The sequence below is a fragment of the Artibeus jamaicensis genome, unplaced genomic scaffold, assembly GCF_021234435.1.
Source record: "Artibeus jamaicensis isolate MK-2021 breed Jamaican fruit bat unplaced genomic scaffold, CSHL_Jam_final scaffold_1964, whole genome shotgun sequence".
In the NCBI taxonomy this organism is placed as follows: domain Eukaryota; kingdom Metazoa; phylum Chordata; class Mammalia; order Chiroptera; family Phyllostomidae; genus Artibeus; species Artibeus jamaicensis.
Genome location: NW_026522030.1, coordinates 30,966,231 through 30,976,479, shown reverse-complemented (window position 1 = coordinate 30,976,479; position 10,249 = coordinate 30,966,231). Strand labels below are relative to the sequence as shown.

The 10,249-nt window shown below is 39.4% G+C and overlaps 1 long non-coding RNA gene across 1 annotated transcript; it reads right to left on the bottom strand.

Annotated features, from left to right (window-relative positions):
• Positions 1-246: 246 nt before the first annotated feature.
• On the bottom strand, positions 247-9,067 carry LOC119052111 (uncharacterized). The gene is made up of 4 exons (XR_008389890.1): positions 8,895-9,067; positions 8,494-8,668; positions 3,409-3,678; positions 247-914 (listed from the first exon to the last, which is right to left on the bottom strand). It is a non-coding gene; the product is annotated as an uncharacterized LOC119052111 (long non-coding RNA).
• Positions 9,068-10,249: the final 1,182 nt, after the last annotated feature.

The following is a 10,249-nucleotide window of genomic DNA, read 5'->3' as shown; positions in this document are numbered from 1 at the left end:
TGAGTGAGGCATGGTGAGGTTATATACCTAGTTCTAAGTATTTTTAATAACCAATTTGAGAAGTAAACCTGAATAATAAACACTTGTTTTCTCCTTATAGAGAAGCAGAATGTAGCTCCATGCCATCTGTTTCAGCAGCTTCTGGGAGGAAGAGTGCTTAGCACCAGCACTTACAACCCTCCTTAATGAAGTAACCTATGGCAATGTGTTGGGTGTACCAATCACCTCTTTTGCAGTCAAGTCAAAGTTCCCACCAGCTGAATCACTCACAGAGCTGGGCATCGTCTTCTTTACCCAATTTACTTAGAGAATATAATGCTGAGTTACAAGCAATATTTTTCATTACAATGAGAAGCACTATAGCATCCGTGGTGTGCTTTTTTATATCTATTTGGGGTTTGAAGATGAGTTCCCAGAAGTTCTAACTCACACATACACACATAAAAAAAAAAGCAATGTGAAATTCTGTGAAATGAATTTTCTATAATGAGGTTACTGAGTAAGACTGAGCTGCCATCAGCCTTGATAAAAGATGCAACAAAAGACTCTGCTCAGTACACTCTGAATTGCCAGCAACTGTAATTCTCACAGAAAAGCCAGCGGCAGCTTCCTGCAATAACTTCAGGGAGCTGATCTGCCCATTGTTGGATCTCACCAGGTGAGCAGCATAAGGCTCTGGGCATGTGTTCTTCCTGTCCTCTGCTTAGTTAGTCAAACCCAAGCCGGCCAATTGCAGAACCCATCTCTCAGCTCCGATGATAGACTGACCTCTAAAGATTTGGGTACTTGGAAAGAAATCCAGATGATGTTCTCCTTGTCCTCTGTCATCAACCCAAATCCTGCCCTTGTCTCACATCTTGTCTTCCCCAGTCCTTCCAGCATTATAATCACATGGCTATTCCCAATCTGCTGGCCTTGGAAAAACAGAAAGGGTAAAGACTAGATCACTCAGAGCTTGAAGCCTTGGTTTCCACAATTAATTTCCCCCCTGAAAAACCAGAGTTCCAAGACCCAATATCAGAAAATAAAAAGAAGGGGGAAAAAACCCAAAACCAACAACACTTTGTACCTGCTGGAATATTTATCACATTTGCCCACATAAACAAGTGTTGTACTTAGATTTATAGCTCCATCTCTAAAAATTGGACAATTTACTTTAATGACAAGAGTCAGCTAAACAGAATGCTTGAAGAGAAAATATTTTAGTCTATGCCAATGATTAAATTCTTTCAATGCTGTGTTTTTTGGTTGCAAAAAATAAAGTCAGCTAAAAGGTATACATATAAATAATAAATTTCAATCACAGTGATCATCTTTTCTTGTGGAAATCATTTTCCACAGGAACCCACCTTAAAATTGGGCATATTCCATGGTAGCCTGCATGTCCTGCTTCACAGTGGCTATCTGGTATAACTGTCACAGCAAGGTGACTTTGTAGTAAATGTCCCTGAACGTGTTGAAATTTTGCTTCCCTTGACATCCAGGCTACCATATTCTCCAGGTTTTCCTTTCACCTCCCTGGTCATTTCTCAGTCCCATTTCTGGTCCCTCTCATTGCCCTATTTCTAACCATTGAATTGACTTCCAAAGATTTAGTTCTTGAACATTTTCTCTACCTTCATTCTCTCCAGTGATTACCTCAGCCAGTCATTACAAAACCATCTACATGCTAATGTCTTCTGCTATCTATCTCCAGCCCACAACTCTCTCCTGAAATCTAGACTCTTCTAAAAGAAAGGCTTAATTGACATCTCCATGTGGCTATCTAACAGGCATATCAACTTTAACATTCCCCAAAGTAAACTTCCAATAGCTTCCTTATAATTCCCACCCAACAGTCTTCCTCATCTCAGTAAATGGGAAGTCCATCATCTAGCTGCTTACTCTAAAATCCTTCTTTCATAATACCCCACATTAATCATCCGGCAAATCCCATTGGATCCATATTCAAATTGAATCCAGAATTCAAACACTTCTCACCACCTCCTCTGCTGGTTGAAGCCATTATCATCTTTTTCCTAGATTATTGCAAATAGCTCCCCAATTGATTTTCCTTTTTCTGCTATTGCCCTTTCTACAAACTATTCTCTACACCAGTGGCTCTCACAATATGGTCCTAGACCAGCAGCATCAGCATGACCTAGGGATTTACCAGAAATGCAAATTCTTCTGTACCATAGCAGACTTACTTAATCAGAAAATCTGGCGACGGGCCCAACAACAAGCCCTCCAAGGTGATTGTGGTGCATACCCAACTGTGAGACCCACTACTCTTCAGGACTCTTTAGCCAGAATGATCCTTTAAAAATGTAAATCAGACCATAGTCACCTCTTTCTTCAAAATTCTCCAGTGGCTTTGCAACTCATTAGGGTAGGAGTCTGAATTCTCGTGATGGCCCACAGGGCCTACCATAATCCTTTCCCATTCACACCATGTCTATAACCACATCACTATTCTTTCTTCACCCACTGTGCCTGGACCATTCTGGCCTCTTTGCTCAGCCTCAGGCCCTTTGTACCTGCTCCTTCCTCTTCCTGGAATACCCTTCCCTTTCCTTCCTTCCTACAAGTTTCCCTTCCTCCTCTCCTTTTGGTCTCTGTTTAAATGTCAACTCATCAGAGGTGCTTTCCCCAGCTACCCTCTTTAAAATAACAACCCCCACGCCCTGTGTTTCTTTCTCCCCTTTACTTGACATTATTTTTCTTCTTTGTGCCCATCACCATCTGGCATAGGCTATACATTCCTTGCTTATTTCTTTACTGGTCATTGTGCCTCTCAGGACATATGCTCTATGAGGCAGAGATCTGTACCTGGAGTGTCTTTTGCTGTACCGCCAGAGCCCAAAACAACGCTAGCATATGTTGGGTCTGCATAAATATTCATTGAGTAAGTGAATGACGGTCAAAGCATTCCTCTGGGGAAATGATACATTTATTCCAAAATATTGTCACTGCTCAAAATAATTTTTTTTGAGAAAAGGAAACCAGTGAGGGGACTATTTGCAATAACCCTGGAGAAAGATAATGATGGCTTCGATTGGAACAGGTGATAGCACAGGAGGTGGTGAGAAGCAGTTGGCTTCTGAATACAATTTGAATACACACCCAATGGGTCAAGGTCAATTTGCAGGTCACATGAAAACCAGTTTCAGTATTTAAGAGAGATTGCTGCTTTAAAAGAGTAAAAAATACAGTTTCTCGGCTTTATCACACACATTATTCACTAGTCCCAGAATCATTCGACATTTGGCTACTGCAGAAATCAAATTTCCCCTTGAAAAGTGAAACAAAGAATCATTGCAGACATTCAGAGGCTCTGAATGTGATTCCCTATAAGATAAAATAATAATTCTAATTTCTATTGAGCATATCTTTATATTTGTGTGATTTAATCCTCACAGTAATCACCTGAGGTCCTTGTTATTAACTTCATTTTTCAAAGGAAAAAAATGAGGCTCAGAAAGAGGTGAGCCAATTTCCTTCAAGCTTCCAGCTGCAGAGCAGGGAGACTGAAATGCAGGCCAGTTCACACATTTTCTTGATGGGTAAGAGCAGCATTTTGGGAACAAGTGTACAAGCTTCCCAGAAGAGGACAGCCATTTGGGGCATTTCAGTATGTCTCACTTTTCTCTCTCTCAGCTTCATACGCACAGCTTCCCTGGAGGGAGAGTTGGAGCCCTGCAGCAAATACAAGATGTCACCAGGATGAATGTCACCAGGACGTTAAGGCCAGTTCTATTTTCCTATTGCTCTGGCTGGGGAACGGAGCCCCCTTTCAATGGCCAAGGCCTTGGGTCAGGTGGTGCCGTTCCTCCAGACACTGTTTCCAGTGTCCCCAGAGAAACCGTTGCCATTGCCATGGGGATTTGATGCTTTCCAGGGCTATGCAGCCAGCATTGTCAAGGGACAAGGAACTATTGTCCCAGCAGAAATAGAGGGTGTTTCTCACTGGGGATTGGGGCTTAAATGAAGATTCACATTTCAACAATGCCTCCTTTTGTAAAAATGGGTGAGTCTTTTTTTCAGGCTTATGTGATTTTTTTTTCAGACTCAGATCACAGCTCCTAAGAGCTGTTTCTCCTACAGTGTTTCTAAAGAATGTTAGGTATGTGCTCCTGGGTGTCAGACATTCACGAAATTAACATCTCATTGCATGTTCACGTGAAGGCTGTGTGCTGTGGGAGCAGACTCTGGGATTGCCATGGCAGAGAGGAGGGGGTGGGGTGAAGGGTGGGAAGAGGTGGGTTCACAGGTGGGACCTGGCACCCCTGGAGAGTGGCATCTAAGGCAGCAGACACTTTAGATATGTTATCCGAAGTAATCCTCGCAAGCACCCGAGCAGATATTATGCAAGTTTTACAAATGAGGAATGTAATTAGGTGACTGGAGCAAAATCTCACAGCTGGTGAGAATGGAATCTGGGATGGGTTCCCAGATCTCACTCCAACCTGTTCTCTTTCCATTTCCTGTTCCATGCTGCCTTGCTGACCTTTTTAATCTTTGGGTTTCTCAAATGAGCCACCTGTCAGGAAGAGCCCAGAAGGCGGTGCTTGTCAATGCCTCTACCACTGGGCACTCGACATAATAGGGAAAAGAAGTCCTTATTTAATCTTGTGGACAGGTTATTGGAAACTGATATTTAAAATTTTTTATTGTATTTTTTCATTACCATTTAGTTTCCTTACACCCTCCTTCCCCCAGAAATCACCACACTATTGTCCATGTCCTGAGTGCTTTTTCCATTTTGCTCAATCCCTTCAACTCCTAACCACCACCACCCTGCCCCCACTAGCTGTCATCTATGAGTTTGTCTTTGTTTTGCTTGTTAGTTCAGTTTGTTCACATATAAGTAAAATTGTAAGGTATTTGTCTTTCTTTGACTAGCTTATTTCATGTAGCATAATGTTCTCCAGGTCCATTCACATTGTTGCAAAGGGTAAAAGTTTTTCCTTTTTTTTACAGGAATTCTAGTTGGCTAAGTAGAATTCCACTGTGTAAATGTCCCATAGTTGTTTTATCCACTCATCTATTGGTGGGCACTTAGGCTGCTTCCATGTTTTGGCAATTGTAAATAGCGCTCAATGCAGATAGGAGTGCTTACATTCTTTTGAATTTGTGTTTTGGGTTCCTTTGGATATATTCCAGAATTGGGATCACCAGGTCAAAAGGCAGATCCATTTCTAATTTTTGGAAGTATCTCCATACTATTTTCCACAGTGGCTGCACCAGTCTGTATTCCCACCAACAGTGCAAAAGGGTTCCCCTTTCTCCACATACTTGTCAATGCTTGCTGTTTGTTGATTTATTGATGATGGCCATTCTGACAGTTGTGAGATGGTATCTATCTCATTGTGGTTTTAATTTCCATTTCTCTGATGATTAGTGACATTGAGCACATTTTCATATGTCTATTGGCCATCTGTATGTTCTCATTGGAGAAGTGTCTATTCAGGTCCTTTGACCATTTTTAAATCAGGTTGTTTGTTTTTTTGGTGTTGAGTTTTGTAAGTTTTTAAGAAATTTTGGATATTAACCCCTTATCAGATATATTGGCCAACATGTTCTTTCATTCTGTGGGTTGTCTTTTTATTTTGTTGATGTTTTTCTTTATTGTGCAAAAACTTTGTAGTTTGATGAAGTCCCATTTGTTTTTGTTTGTGTTTTTTTTTTCATTTCCCTTGCCTGGGGAGATATATCCAATAAAAAAATTTCTTCAAGCAATGTCCAAGATTTTGCTACCTATGTTTTCTTCAAAGATTTTTATGGTTTTGGGCCTAGCATTTAAGTATTTGATCCAATTTGAATTTATTCTTGTGTATAGTGTAAAAGGTGGGCTAGTTTCATTTTTCTGCATGTAGCTGTCCAATGTTCTCAATACCATTCATTGAATAAACCCTCTTTAGCCCATTGAAGATGCCTGCTTCCTCTGTTGAATATTAATGGACTATAAAGGTGGGGGTTTATTTCTGGGCTCTCTATTCTGTTCCATTGATCTATGTGCCTGTTTTTATGCCAGTATGAAGCTGTTTTGATTAATATGGGCTTGTAGTACAGTTTGTTATTAGGTAGCATAATTCTTCCAACTTTGTTTTTCTTTCTCAGGATCACTGTTGCTATGTGAGGCCTTTTGTGGTTCCATCTCAATTTTCGTAATACATATTCCAGTTCTGAGAAATACATCATTGAAGTCTTGGCAGGAATTGTGTCGAATCTATAGATTGTTTTGGGTAGTATGGATATTTTAATGACATTAATTCTTCCTATCCATGAACATGGTATGTGTTTCCACTTATTTGCATCTTCTTCAGTTTCTTTCTTCTGTGTCTTATAATTTCCTGAGTACAGGTCTTTTATATCCTTGGTTAAGTTTATTCTCCTGCTTTGTATGTATATTCTCCTGCTTTGGGGTGAAATGCTCTGAGGATATCAATTAAATCTATTTGATCTAGTATGTCATTTAAGGCTGCTGTATCCTTGTTAATTTTTTGCCTAGAAGATCTATCCATTGAAGTCAATGGGGTGTTAAAGTCCCCAACTGTGCCTGTTCTTCTGTTGATCTCTCCCTTTATGTCTATCAAGATTTGCTTTACATATTTAGGTGCTTCTCTGATGGGTGCATACATGTTTACTAGGGTTATATCCTCTTGTTGGATTGTTCCCTTTATCATTATGTAGTGTTCTTTGTCTCTTACTATAGCCTTGATTGTAAAGTCTATTTTTTAAATATAAGTTCTGCTACTTCAGCTTTTCTTTTTTTTCTTTTCTATTTGCATAAAACATCTTTTTCCCAACCCTTTACTTTTAGTCTGTGTGTAACTTTTGATCAGAGATGGATCTCTTAGAGGCAGCATATACATAGGTCTTGTTTTCTTATCCATTAAGCTACCCTTTGTCTCTTGGTGGGAGCATTTAAGCCATTTACATGTCAGGTGATTACTGATAGATGCTTATGTAGTGCCATTTCATTGTTAGACTGTTTCCTGTTTTTTTCTTTCTCTTTTTCTTTTTCTTCTTCTTAAAGCAAGCCCTTTAACATTTGTTACAATACTGTTTTGGTGTTAACAAACTCCTTCAGCTTTTTCTTGTCTGGGAAGATCCTTATTTCTCCATCAATTTTAAATGATAGCCTTTCTGGGTAAAGTAGCCTTGGTTATAGGTCCTTGCTTTTCACCTCCTTGGATATTTCACACCACTCCTTTCTGGACTAAAATGGTTCTACTGAATAATCAGATGCCAGTCTAATTGGTGCTCCCGTGTAGTAACTACCTGCTTTTTTCTTGTGGCTTTTAGGATTCTCTCCTTGCCTTTAAGCCTTGTTATTTTAATTATGATATGTCTCAGTGTAGGCCTCTTTGGGTCCAACTTGTATGGGACTCTCTGAACTTTCTGGGCTTGTGTGACTTTTTCCTTCACCAGATTAGGAACTTTTTAGTCATTATTTCTTCAATTAGGTTCTCAATCCCTTGCTCTCTCTTTTCTCCTCCTAGTATTCCCATGATGTAGATGTTTTTATGCTTCATGTTATCCAAAATGCTTCTCAAGCTCTCCTCATTTTTTACAATTCTTTTTTTCTTTTTGCTACTCTGGCTGGGTGCTTTCTACCTTGACTTCCAAAATACTGATTCTATCCTGCTTCATCTAACCTATTGTTTATTCCTTCCATTGTATTAGTTATCTCAGATAATGCATTCTTTATTTCTGACTGGTCCTTTTTTATGGTTTCCGTGTCTTTTTTCATGTTGTTGAATATCCTTATAATCATTACTCTAAATTCTCTATCTGATAAATTGCTTGACTCCATTTCATCTAGTTCTTCTGGAGAATTCTCCTGTTCTTTCACTTGGGGTCTGTTTCTTTGTCTTCCCATTTTGGGTGCTTCTTTGTATTTTCTACCTTAGATATTAAACTAATCAATTGTCCAACTGATCAGTTGTTACTATATTCAAACTGTAATCAGCAGTTGGCTTAAGCACCACAATGTGAGGCTGAGTAATTCCTGTGGGTAGAGCTATTGCTTCCCCTCCAGCTGATTCCAGCTTCGAGGGAACTGCTCTACCTGAGAAAGATGGGTTCTGCAGTATGGGAAATTACTCAACACAGGGATCCTGATAGCTGTTACTTCAGTTCTCTCCCTTGAGCCACCAGCCCCAGACTCTCCTCAAGTGTCTCTAGTTCACTGCACCATCCCTCTGCTGGAGCCTGGGCTAAGTGGCTGCAAGTGAAATTTTGTGCATTGGCCCTTTATGAGGTTCTCTGCAGCTCCAGCTGTTTCTCTGTGGCAGACACAAATGCTACTGCTTTTCATAGCTGGATGTTATCTGGGTTCCTTTCTGGCTCTCGTGCTACAGGTTGGGGAGCCCAGCTTGAGGTTTAGACTCCACATTTCTCTAAGGGAACACCCCAGCCACTGAAATATCCCTTCGGAACTTCAGCTGCTGCCCGTGGGAGCACAGCTTGCCCTCTTATACCTTCTTTACACTCCCTGCCACTCACATCATGGTGAAGTGGTTTCTTCTATCTGGCCATGGTTATAAAGCTTCTCTCCAGCTAGTGTTCAGTTGGTCATTCTTGATGAATTATGTACAATTTAGTTGTAATTCCGGATTTGTCCTGGGAGGAGGTTAGTATAGCTTCCATTTATTCCTCCACCATCTTGGAACTCTGGAAACTGAGATTTTAAGACACTGACGTTAAAATTGGTAAAAGAAACCAGTTTTACCATAGGCTAAGAGTTAGTTCCTATAGCATAAATCAGGTCACAAATATATCACCAAACTTCAAAATAAAGACCCAAAACACTTCTAATATTAAACATTGAATTAAATGTGAGCTAAGGTGACATTCAGGAAATGTTAATAAAAACAAGGAAGATAATGGTTTTCCAATCTACTTACTCCAGTTCCTGGTCTTGGGTGGCCAGCGCCTCTTTTGGCAGCTGAGGACACAAGGTGGAATCCTACCCTAGACAGGATGTCCTTCCATCACACCCACACCTGCGCTTACTCAGACTGAGACAATTTAGATATGTCTATGAATATCATGTACACATCTTTGGGATGTAGGAAGAAACTGGAGTACCTGGAAAAAACCCATGCAGACATGGGGAGAACATGCAAACTCCACACATAGGCCCTGACAAGGAACTGATTTTCTTTTATCATAAACATTATAATGAAAAGGCATTAATTGAGGACCTGCTATATTCATTAAAAATTTAAATTTCCCCTCTCTTTCCACATCATCTCATCTTTTTTCTTTCTTTTTCTTTTCTCTCCTATTTTTTCAACTCCTGTTTTTTCCCCCTTCTCGTATATCCTTTCTCTGTAGAAAAACAAAAATCTAAAGATCTCATTCCCAATGGCAGTATAAGCTTTTTAAAAAATCCCCTAAGATTTTAATAAACCAACAAGAGCAATAAAAGATCCACGTGAGAAAACTATCAAATTTTATTGACTATAGTAAAAAAAGACCTGAATGGATGAAATTTACACGTTTCTAGATGAAAAACTTGATATTCTAAAGATGTCAACTTCCCAAATTAACCTACAAATTCAGTGCAATTGTAATAAAATCTTAACAGGAGACTTATTGAACTTGGTAAGCTAATTTTAAAATTTGCATGGCAGAGAAAATGCACAAGAACAAACAATAAAATTAAAAAATAAAAAAAAAGAACAATAAGGGAAGACCTGACATTTCAATGATCAACCACATTAAGTTTACACTAAACAATGTTGTATTGATTCAGAATAAAGACAAAGGTAAATTAAACTGAGAAAACATGTCAGAAACAAAGGGACATTTAGAATATAAAAAGAGAGCATTTGAGTCAGAGTAAAAAGAACAAACTGTTCAAAAATTATACTGAGAGGGCTGAAAATCCTGAAAAAAATTCAGATGCCAGTAACACAGAATACATAAAAAATGCAAATGGATTAAATTCTAAACACCATTTTTTAAAAATCCTATCAAAAAGAAACTGAAGTAAAATATAATAAATTAGTTTTTGGACTTCTGCCAAGATGGAGGCATAGGTGGAGACACTGTGCCTTCTCACACAACCAAGTTTAGAGACAACTAAATATTAGCAACAGAAAACACAGTCAGAACACAGAAAATTGAACTTTTCGGAAGTCTGTTAACAACAAATTCTTCAGCCTGACCGGTAAGGGGCGAAACCAGCAGCTGGCAGAGCTGGGTAGCACAGGAAAACTCGGTCAGACGGACTCAGGCGCGTGCGGAATCCAGG